This window comes from Dipodomys ordii, unplaced genomic scaffold, assembly GCF_000151885.1.
Source record: "Dipodomys ordii isolate 6190 unplaced genomic scaffold, Dord_2.0 Scaffold131, whole genome shotgun sequence".
In the NCBI taxonomy this organism is placed as follows: Eukaryota; Metazoa; Chordata; class Mammalia; order Rodentia; family Heteromyidae; genus Dipodomys; species Dipodomys ordii.
Window position 1 is genome coordinate 2,403,582 of NW_012267347.1, and position 10,540 is coordinate 2,414,121.

A 10,540-nucleotide genomic window follows, 5' to 3' on the forward strand; every position below is an offset into this window, starting at 1 on the left:
GTTGAGAATATGTTTAAGAGCTATTTTGATGATGGGAAGGGAGGAATGAGAGGGAAAGATGGAACAGCTTACACTAAGCAAAGGAAAGAAATGTAAATATTACCTGGTGTGGAAGAAATAATTGTGTTGTCAAAACTCATAGAATTCACAAACTTTATACACCATGATAATGACAATTTGCCTTGTGAAGGTTAAAATGTGTTTCTGACTTTAAGTATCACTATTGCACAATACTGTAAAATATGTGAAATTTATGTAATCACCTAATCTCAATTGAAAAAAAGAAGAAGAAAAGAGCCATTTTGAAGTAGGAAGGAGTAACATAGGAACCAACACTAGGGATCCTAGACTGATTGACAGCCTTGTTGTGTTCTTTGAACCAGATTCCTATCAAATTCTGTGAACGCTACAGGCACACATTTGTACACATTTGGGCAGAAGTTGTAGTTCCTGAATAAGTCAGCCTCCTAGGGTAGCTTCCTACTGAGCTCATACATGTAGGGACCATGATAATGAATTCTGACTTCTGAAGCCTGGTTCTTATTCAACAATCAAGAAAGAAAACACTAATTTATTAAGTATTTACTATAGAACAACTGCAGTGCTGGAAATTTTATGAATATTATCTAAGTCAAATTGTACTTATAATCTTCCCAAGCCCCCCCCAATATCATTCTTCTAGTTGTTTATTCAGTCGATGTTTACTGTGGCTTCATTTCCTGTTCATAATCATGTGTTAGAGCTGATACTTGGAAGGCTGGTTCCCTCTTCAACTCTTTGATCACAGGAACCCTTTTAACTCACTCCCAAAAAGAAAGGAGCACAAAGGCGCAATACCTATCTATGTATATCTGATCATATAAAATAATATTTATTGAAATGAACTGCAGGAAAGGAAACAAGAGTTTTTTCTTTGTTGCTGTTTTTCTTTTCTTTTCCTTGTGTCTTGTTTATTTATTTATCTGTCTTTGGGAAGGTAAGGAGAGGCACAGAAATGGAGGAACAAAGGGTGAACAAATACAGCAATGCAGTGAACAAATGCAGTGTCACTGGACACTGTTAAAAATGAACTGTACAATTTGTAGGTAGGGATGGGAGGGAAAACCTGGGAGAGAGCACAAGGGAAAAGATAACATCATTAAAAAAGAAATGTACTCTTTATCTGACTTACATACTGTAACCCTCCATACAAAACCTTCACAATAACAATTAAATGCATTTAAAAGTTTTTGAGAACACTATGTTTTTTGTCTTTATTAAATTTTACCATTGTGGAAATTAGAACTGAGAATTTTTGAAAGAATTTATTTTCAAACAGTAACAAGGGACTTATCATATGGTAACATAAAGAATATATTGTGCCAGGGACCTGTGGCTCACACCTGTAACCCTAGCCACTCAGGAGGATCATGGTTCAAAGCCAGCCGGGGCAGGAAAAGTCTGTAATACTCTTTTGTTTGTTTGTTTTTGCTGGTTATGGGGCCTGAACTCTGGGCCTGGGCGCTGTCCCTCAGCTCTTCAGCTCAAAGCCAGCGCTCTACCATTTGAGCCACAGCACCACTTCCAGCTTTTTCTGCTTATGTGGTGCTGAGGAATCAAACCCAGGGCCTTATGCATGCGAGGCAAGCACTCTACCACTGAGTCATTTCCCAGCCCCCTGTGAGACTCTTATCTCAGGAAACCGGAAGTGGCGCTGTAGCTCAAGTGGTAGAACACTAGCCTTGAGCTGAAGAGCTCAGGGAAAGCGCCCAGACCCAGAGTTCAAGCCCCATGACCGACCAAAAAAAAAGAATATATTGTGGTAAAAGGTAATCATGACTAATTTAGAAGAGTAGAACGAGGTTGTAGTTTTCAAATCTTTTTATGTCTGGGTCAGAAGAAATAGGATTTTCATGTGTGTTTCAGTATTCAATCTGGTGTCAGATGACATGCCACATCATTTGTGGAAACCACTTCTTTCTTGAGAGAATGGATGCAAGAGAGGAGCCATGTTAGTATAACTGTGAAAATAACTCCATCTCATGGACCTCCTGGAAGGTTCCTGCTACCATCATTAGCACAACCTGGGCTAGTGTTTAGGTCGGTACCACCTGTTGTGGGCTGTGTCAGTAAATGCTCCCTCCCTTCTTCCTCACCACTGCCCAAGATTTAGGGTCAGGAGTGAGGAAGAAGGAAGGAGGAAACAATCTGGGGAGTCGTGGGCAAAGTTAATCAATGATGATATCAGAAGTCACATTTATCTTTGAAGATTTCTTTGGCCAATTGGTACACTTTTTTTACCCCTCAGACAATGCCTACATGATGGGAAAACATGGTATGTGGCTGAGATTCAAAAGAACCTAAGAGGGCAACAGGGGGTGGGGGTGGGGGTGGGGGGCCTAGGCCTAAGTGGAGGAAGGAGCTAATACCCATTAGTGCTCAGTAGGTTGGGGAGTTGAGCTTTTCAAAACTTTTTGTTGTTGATTTTTCTCTTATTCCTTGATCTATCCAGCAAGTTTAAGTTTAGACTGCATTTCTGAGCACCAGCTGAGAACAAAGTGAGGCTCTTCTTTGAATTACTAACATCAAGTATGGAGTGAAAGCACTGTGGTTTGGATTTTAAAAAATAATTTTCTTTAAGCATACTGGAGAGTAGAGCTAAGAGTGCACTTAAAAATCTAAGCAAACAGCTTTATGTTTGCACTTATCTAAGCTGTGTCTAATCATATTCCATCCCTCTTTATCACATTAGCATACATGTACACATCTGCCTTTAGATTCTGTCCTACAGCTCTATTTTGGCTGTTTTCTTTGTGCTAATTTGATGCTATTTGAATGCATATACATTGATGATATATATCTTGATTCATACTAGATCAAGAAACTCACTGGAATTTTTCTAAAATAGCCTCAACTATTGTAGCACACTGTTGAACATAATGCCCATAAAAACAGTGAATCCATTTGTCTATTTGATCTCTGTCCTCTTAGCAGCATTAATGATTTTTGACATACTGTGGTACTCAATACACACTTAAAGAATGAAGTTCTAAAGTAATTTTAGAATTTACAAATTCTAAAATGTATTTAAGCTACATTTTACTAGAGTATTTTTAAAATTGAGATTGCCCTAAATTTGCAGATTGAGTTGGCAAGAGGTAACATCTTTGTGTTCTTGAATCTTCTCATCAACAGACAGGGCTCTGTGTTAGTCAGACTTTTCATCTCTGTGACAAATGCAGGAGAGGAACAGTGTAAAGAAGGATGGACTTAGGTTGGCTCGTAACTTCAGAAGCTTCAGGCCAAGGATAGTTTGATCCCAGTGGCTTTGGGCCTTTTATGGGCAAAATATCATGGCAGCAAATCACCTCAGGGTGGTCAAGTGACAGAAAGTAGTAACAGGAAGGGACAAGGAGCAGGATATACTTCTCAAAGGCAGGCCCTCAGTGGCTCACTTCTTTTATTGAAGTTCTACCGTCCAACTTTCCACAGTACCACTTCCTTCCAATAGTCTGTTCAGCTTTTGAATCCATCAATATGATTGTACCACTGATTAGGCCAGAGTCCTAATGATCTAATCATCTCTGGAAATTCACAGATACAACCAGAGACATGCTTCATTAACCTGTTTAATCTACAAAATACTCAATGTAGTCAAGTTGACAATCAAGATTGACCATCATCAGCTATGCAGCTCTTCCATTATTGTTTTTCATTTTTGATGGTAGTAGGATTTGAACTCAGGATTTTGCATTGGCTAGGCAGGTCTTCTACCACTTGAGATATTCCTTTGCCCCTTTTCACTTTGGTTATTTTTTGGATAGGGCCTTATATTTTTATCTTTGGTCTGTGATTCTACACCTCCCTAATATTTGGAGTCACAGGCTTGTTCACTACTAATTTCTATTCCTTCTTAAGCTAATTTCAATAGCTGTGTCTTTGTTGGAATTTGCCAGTTTCTTGCAGGTTATAACTAATTTGCAGACATGCAACTTTTCAGAGAATTTGTTCAGATATTTTATGTTAATTCCTGATTTTATTGATTTGTATCTTCTCTGTTTTTCTCTTGGTCAGTCTAGCTAATTTGTCATTTTTTTCTTAATCTTTTAAAATTATCAACCTTGGGATTGATTCATTTCCTATCATTTTTCCTCTGTATCATTTGTTTCTTTTCTGTTTTCAACTTGAAAATGTTCTTTTCACCATAAACATTTTTTTCTACAAATTTCCTTCTAGACACTCATTTTTCTGAATTCACTATGTTTTGGGATATGTTTTCGTTAATCATAAAGTATCTTCTAATTTTCCATATTATTTCCTCTTTGAGAAATTGGTTATTACTTAGGATTATGTAGTTTGATATTTACATATTAGTGGATTCCCCAAATTTCCTTTGTTAGTTATTTCTCATTAAAAATTCCTGTGGTTAAGGAACACTCTTTTTATCTTGCCCTTTTAAATTTGCTGAGACTTACTTAATAGCCTGCCATATGGTATAACTTGAAGAACATTCCTGGTGCACTTGAAAAGAAAGTGAATGTTGGAATATTCTAAGAATGTCTGTTCTAATTGGCTAAAGGGTTGCTTTAGTCTTTTATTTCCATATTGATTTTATGCCTAGCTTCTCTCTCCATTACTAAATATAGAATATGAAAGCCTCCAATTGTTAGTATCAAATTGCCTGTTTCCTTCTTCAGAGCTGACAATTTTTGTGTTATGCCTATACATTTGTAATTCTAGTTCAGTCCTGAAGGACAGAAGAACTGAACTTTTTTTAAAATTGTGAAAATACCATACAGAGGGGTTACAATTACATGAGCAAGGTAGAACTGAACTTTTATCACTTATAAAATGTACTTCTTTTCTTTTCTAACAATTTTGGTCCTAAAATCTCTTTTGTGGGATGTTAATAAAATCATCCCAGGTCTTTTGCTTACTGCTTGCATAACCTATCTTAGCCTATACAAACTTACTTGTGTATTTGAATCTATATATTCTCTTTTGTGTACTCCATAGAATTAGATCATAGTTTTAAATCCATTCTGTCACTTACTGCCTTTCAGTGGATTATTTAGCCTATTCTTTTTTCTTTTTCAACTTTTGGTCATAAATGAGGATTGAACTCAGGGCCTGGGTGTTTTCCTTGACTTTTTTGCTCACACAATACCACCTGCAGTTTTCTGGTGGTTGTTTGAAGATAAGAGTTTCATGGACTTTCTTGCCCAGGCTGGCTTTGAACTGCAATCCTCAGATCTCAGCCTCCTGAGTAGCTAGGATTACAGGCATGAGCCTCCAGCACTTGGCTAACCTACTCATTTTTTTAGCTTTGTAAACATGAGTTACATGAGTAAGGTAATGAGTACATTTCTTATCAAGCATTATTACCCCTTTCTTTTTTTCCCCCCACCATCCCTTCTCTCCCCATATCCCCAACTCTTCCCCCCACCAAGTAGTAAAGTTCATTTTCTTTTTTTGGGGGGAGGTGTCTGGTCTTGGTGCCTGAACTCTGGACCTGGGTGCTGTCCCTCAGCTCTTCAGCTCAAGGCTAGCGCTCTATCACTTGAGCCGTAGCACCACTTCTGGCTTTTTTTTTTTTTCTGTGTATGTGGTGCTAAGGAATTGAACCCAGGGCCTTATGCATGCAAGGTAAGTGCTCTACCACTGAGCAATCTTGCCAGCCCTTCATTTTCTTTTTTTTCCTTCTTTTTATTTTTAACTTGAGATTAGGTGATTACATAAATTTCACATATTTCACAGTATTGTGCAATAGTGATACTTAGTTAAAGTCACCAACACATTTTAACTTTCACAAGGCAAATTGTCATTATCATGTTATATAAAATCTGTGAATTCTATGTGTTTTGACAATACAATTATTTCTTCCACATAAGGTGATATTTACATTTTTTTCCTTTTGCTTAGTGTAAGCTGAATGAGAGGGAAAGAGGAAACATACTCATTTTTGATGTAGTTACTGGCCAACTAAGATTTACATTTCTAATTTTGCTGGGTTTTTTTGTGTATTTTTACATGTTGTGCCATTTTGATCCTCTTGTTTTTCATTGCAACCTTTTAAAGAGTTTAAAAAATAGTTTTCAACAGTTATACTACATATTTTCTTTTCTTTTCTGTTGGTCATGGGTCTTGAACTTGGCCTGGACACTCACTGTCCCTGAGTTCTTCAGTGCAAGGCTAACATTTTACCACTTGAGCCACAGTGCCACTTCCAGTTTTCTGGTGGTTAACTAGAGATAAGAGTCTCATGGACTTTTCTGGCCAGACTGGCTATGAATCACTATCCTCAGATCTCAGCCTCCTGATTAGCTAGGATGGCAGTTGTGAGCCACCGATGTCCAGCTATACTACATATTTTCTACTGGATTATATTAATGTCTTCGTTTTTTTTAAACTGTATTTTAAAATATTCTTAGTGGTTGCTTTGAAGATTACAATTAATTTTTATTTGTAAATAATATATTTTCCATTTTAACTAAACATTTCTCACTGTGGGGTAACATTTGCAATTTGGTGTATGACAGAAAAGCTAACTTCTTCACAAATTTACAGATAGACGATTCATTTTTATCGTGGATCTTAGCAACCCTAGCATATAATGTTTTTTTTCTTTCCTTTTTGAGTACAGAGCTTTTACTTTCTCCTGTAAAGAAAGCACTTTGCTACCAGCATCACCTTTCCTGCTTGAATTTTTATTAAGAAAAACAAGAGTTTTGAACACCAATCTTGATACAGTGATAGATGATCTGACAAGCAACTAAATCTTGCAACTGAATGGCTGCTATGACTGGACATGGTTTGTGTGTATCCTCTAAGGGGTCATGTGCTAGAAGGTTGGTCCTAATGTTGAAGTGGTAGAATCATTAAGAGGTGGGACATCTTTATGCACAGTCGTTAGATAAGAGGGAAGCCACAAGCTGAAGATTAACATTGGTCTTGCAGAGTAAGTTAGTTTTTGTGAAAATGGGTGATGATAAATCAGGGCCAACACATATGTTTGGTTCCTTCCATACATGGACAGTTTCGTTCACATTTTTCCATGTTGTGACACAATGAAGGGAACACTCAGAAGAAGCCGAAGAGATGAAGTCATGCTTTTTTTTTGTTGTTGTTGTTGGTGGTGGTCGTGGGGGCTTGAACTCTGGGCTTGGGCACTGTCCCTGCACTCTTCAGCTCTACCGCTTAAGCCTTTTCTATTGGTTTATTGGAGATAATAGTCTCATGGACTTTCCTGCCTGGGCTGGCTTTGAACCGCGACCCTCAGATCTCAGCCTCCTGAGTAGTAGGAGTACAGGTGTGAGCCACCACCCGCTTGTCACTCACTCTTAAACTTTAATTCACTAAAGCCATGAGAGAAATAAGCCTGTTATAACAACATAAAAGGGACTAAGACATAACTCATAGATTATAAGAATAGCAAGAAGATTTAAAGTTGACTGGGTAACAGAAACTGTAGAAAGTGCGACTGTGGGTGAAAACAACTTTTCTTTCAATGCTTGATGTGGACCCACATCAAGTTGGAGTTTGTTGACTTTCCTGATATTGCTATTCATGTATTTCATCAAATTTTGGTAAATAAAAACCAATCCAACTAGTTTTATGAAGGTAAATTTCCTTTACCCATCATAGGACATTGAAGTCCCAGTTGTAAGTCTCTGCTTTTGAAATGCTGTATTCTATGGGAGGACAATCTCCTGTCTCCTGATTCTAACCTATAAGCCTTAACTGTGGGATATACTGATCACCACCTTTTTAAAGTATAGAACACTTTCAGCCCCACTTTGTCTCTGAAAAATCTTTCCAGAAAATAACCCTCCAGTCATCTGCTTCAGGTGAGGTTGAATTTCTGATTGTGAAAAATCTTTGAAAAATTTTATGCAATCCAATTCTTTAATTGGATACTCTAGTGTTCAGAGGTGTTTACTATTTGCTTCTACTTCTGGCATTTTGGGTGGTAAATCAACATTTTGTTGTTTTCTCTGTGTCAAGCATACTCCTATGTCTAAGATGCATAGGAGTCAATAATGACTTATTAAACTACATCCCACACTCCAAAATTTTGTTCAGCTCTCATTTACAGTCATTTTCTTTTTTGCTACAGCAGTGAGTACATTTTCCTTCTTAATGCAAATTGAGTAGCTTTTCACAAAAAGAGGCAATAATGGGTATATATAATGTTTTTGATCAAAATTCTCTCTATCCTTAAATTACACTTAACATGATTCCTATAGCTTTTATTTGTTTTAAATAATAAATCGTATTAGCCAATATGGCTTTCAGTGAATGAGATATTTAAGTTTAATTTCTCATAATACCAATGATCTTTTACCTCTTGTTTTTTTCTCTAATATTTGTTATTGCAAGATCCCATGTCTCCACCATGACTCTCTAAGCCCTTGGCATGCAGCACTGTTCTGAATTCCTTGGGAACAGGAATCATGGGAAAGGATACTTCCTGTCTCCTCTTGATTCCATCTAGCATCTAATTGTTCTTGTTTTTCTGCACCTCAGGATATGACGTAGCTTTTGGTTGTTTCCAATTTTTGTCTCTGGGCTCCCCAATTTAACTCACATAAGCCTCAGAAACTATATGAAACTTATACCTGTTTTAAGTTTTATTCCATGCCCCAGAGTTTGTAGTCTGCTAACTAATTCTCCTTAAGAAGTCTTTCCTATCACTGTTAGGATTTGGTAGAGGTGGGGCTGAGGAGTATGGAGAGGAGGAAATGCTTTATCTTTTCACTGGGCCATATCAGATTGCATCCAACAACCAGAGGCTCCATTTCTTTTCTGTGTGATTTCCTGAAAAGTTTTCCAGAGTGTATATATTGCCTTTTTAGTTGGAAAATGTACCAATTAATAAGTCATTGTTTCAAAATAAAAGGAGAGAAAAAGATATGGCCCCCTTATCAGACACAAGTCTACAATTTCAGCCAGCTGAGTATATCAATCATATACAGCCACAGCTTCCTGTACTTTACCTGAATTTAAGGAACCACTGTACAGATACACCAAAGTTTAATGTACCTTTAATATTTAACGAAAATATCTTATTGATTGTTACTTTAAGTTTGGCCTTTGAAGTTAAAGGTGAAAATATTTTTTCTGTCATTTTTGGCATCCTTGAATTTGTAAATGAGCAATGATTATGTGATAGCATAGATTATTGGCTCTAATTAATAGAACAACCTTAGCATTCTAAATAAACAAGTAATTTATATTTATACTAATATTTAAATATGCATTTTCAAAAGTAATCATTCCTTTCATGACATGCACTGAATTAGTTTTAGATAGTTATTATAAGAGCAAAATTCAATAATAATTTTAAGATAATTTTTAGAAATGTTAACTAAAAATGTAAGAGGCAAATAGATGAATATTTCATATAAATACTAGGAGATAGTGTTTTGATTATTAGCTAGATGTAGGAAAAAATATGATATCCTTGCAAAACCAGTAAATATTAATAGAATTTACATGGTTTTGTTGGTCATTACAAAAAACTTGTAAGTCATGTATTAAAATTTTAGGGTCTTAATTCTATTTAAGTAATGAATCTTCACAACTCTTATAGACTAACTTGCAACATGATTTAAATTTGTATCCTAAATTATAGAGTAATGTCTAGGATAAATTATATATATATATCTATATATATATATATATATATATATATATATTACTTAAATCAGATTGACACCTCCCTGTGTTGCTTACTTTTATTTTCCCCATCTTCCCTATTCTCTATTACCCAACAGTTTCCACTGAGTTTTGATCATTTTTAACAAATAGTTAATAATATATGTAAGAATAAGAAAATGTTAAATAAGCATGAGATACTTCTGCCAAGCTATTTTAGTCCTCCACCAATTTTAATTCTCAGCTGAAAGATGAGCATCAATCTAGTACCATGGATGTGTGTTTTAGTAACTGCTAAAACCATCTAGAATCTGACAAAGATGATTGATAGAGGGGAATGAATATGCTCAAAGTATTTAATATATTTGTGGGGAATTATCAGAACTAAACTCTTTGCTTTATATAATTAATGTATGTTAATCAAAATGTTTTCAAAAAACGTTTCTCTAAAATGAAAAGATAAGTGATTTGTGAATATTTTCTAATAAAATTCAAGTGAAAAAATAAGATATTATTCAGTGTCCTCCAAATACAGCTATTGCTATTGGAATTTAGCACTGACATCAGTTGAAAACAGGTTTAGCTCTCAGACGTTGAGTATTTAGTCAAAATGTATGGTCACTACATCTCTGTTTATTACCATTATTAAAATAAAATGAATTAGATGTAAACAAGATACTAGAAAGGAACCAAGAGACTATTGGGTGATGTAAGGCTATGTGCTGTTTTGTGAATATTGTATTTCAGTTGTGTAAGTGTATGTATGTGATACACACAGAGAGGTGGACTCATACATACGAAGTTATGATGTAACACATATTTTGCACCAGAGGTGTGGATAATAATAAAGAGTTTGAAACAGGGATTATGTTAGCTAATAATAATGATGATAGTGATGCATTGC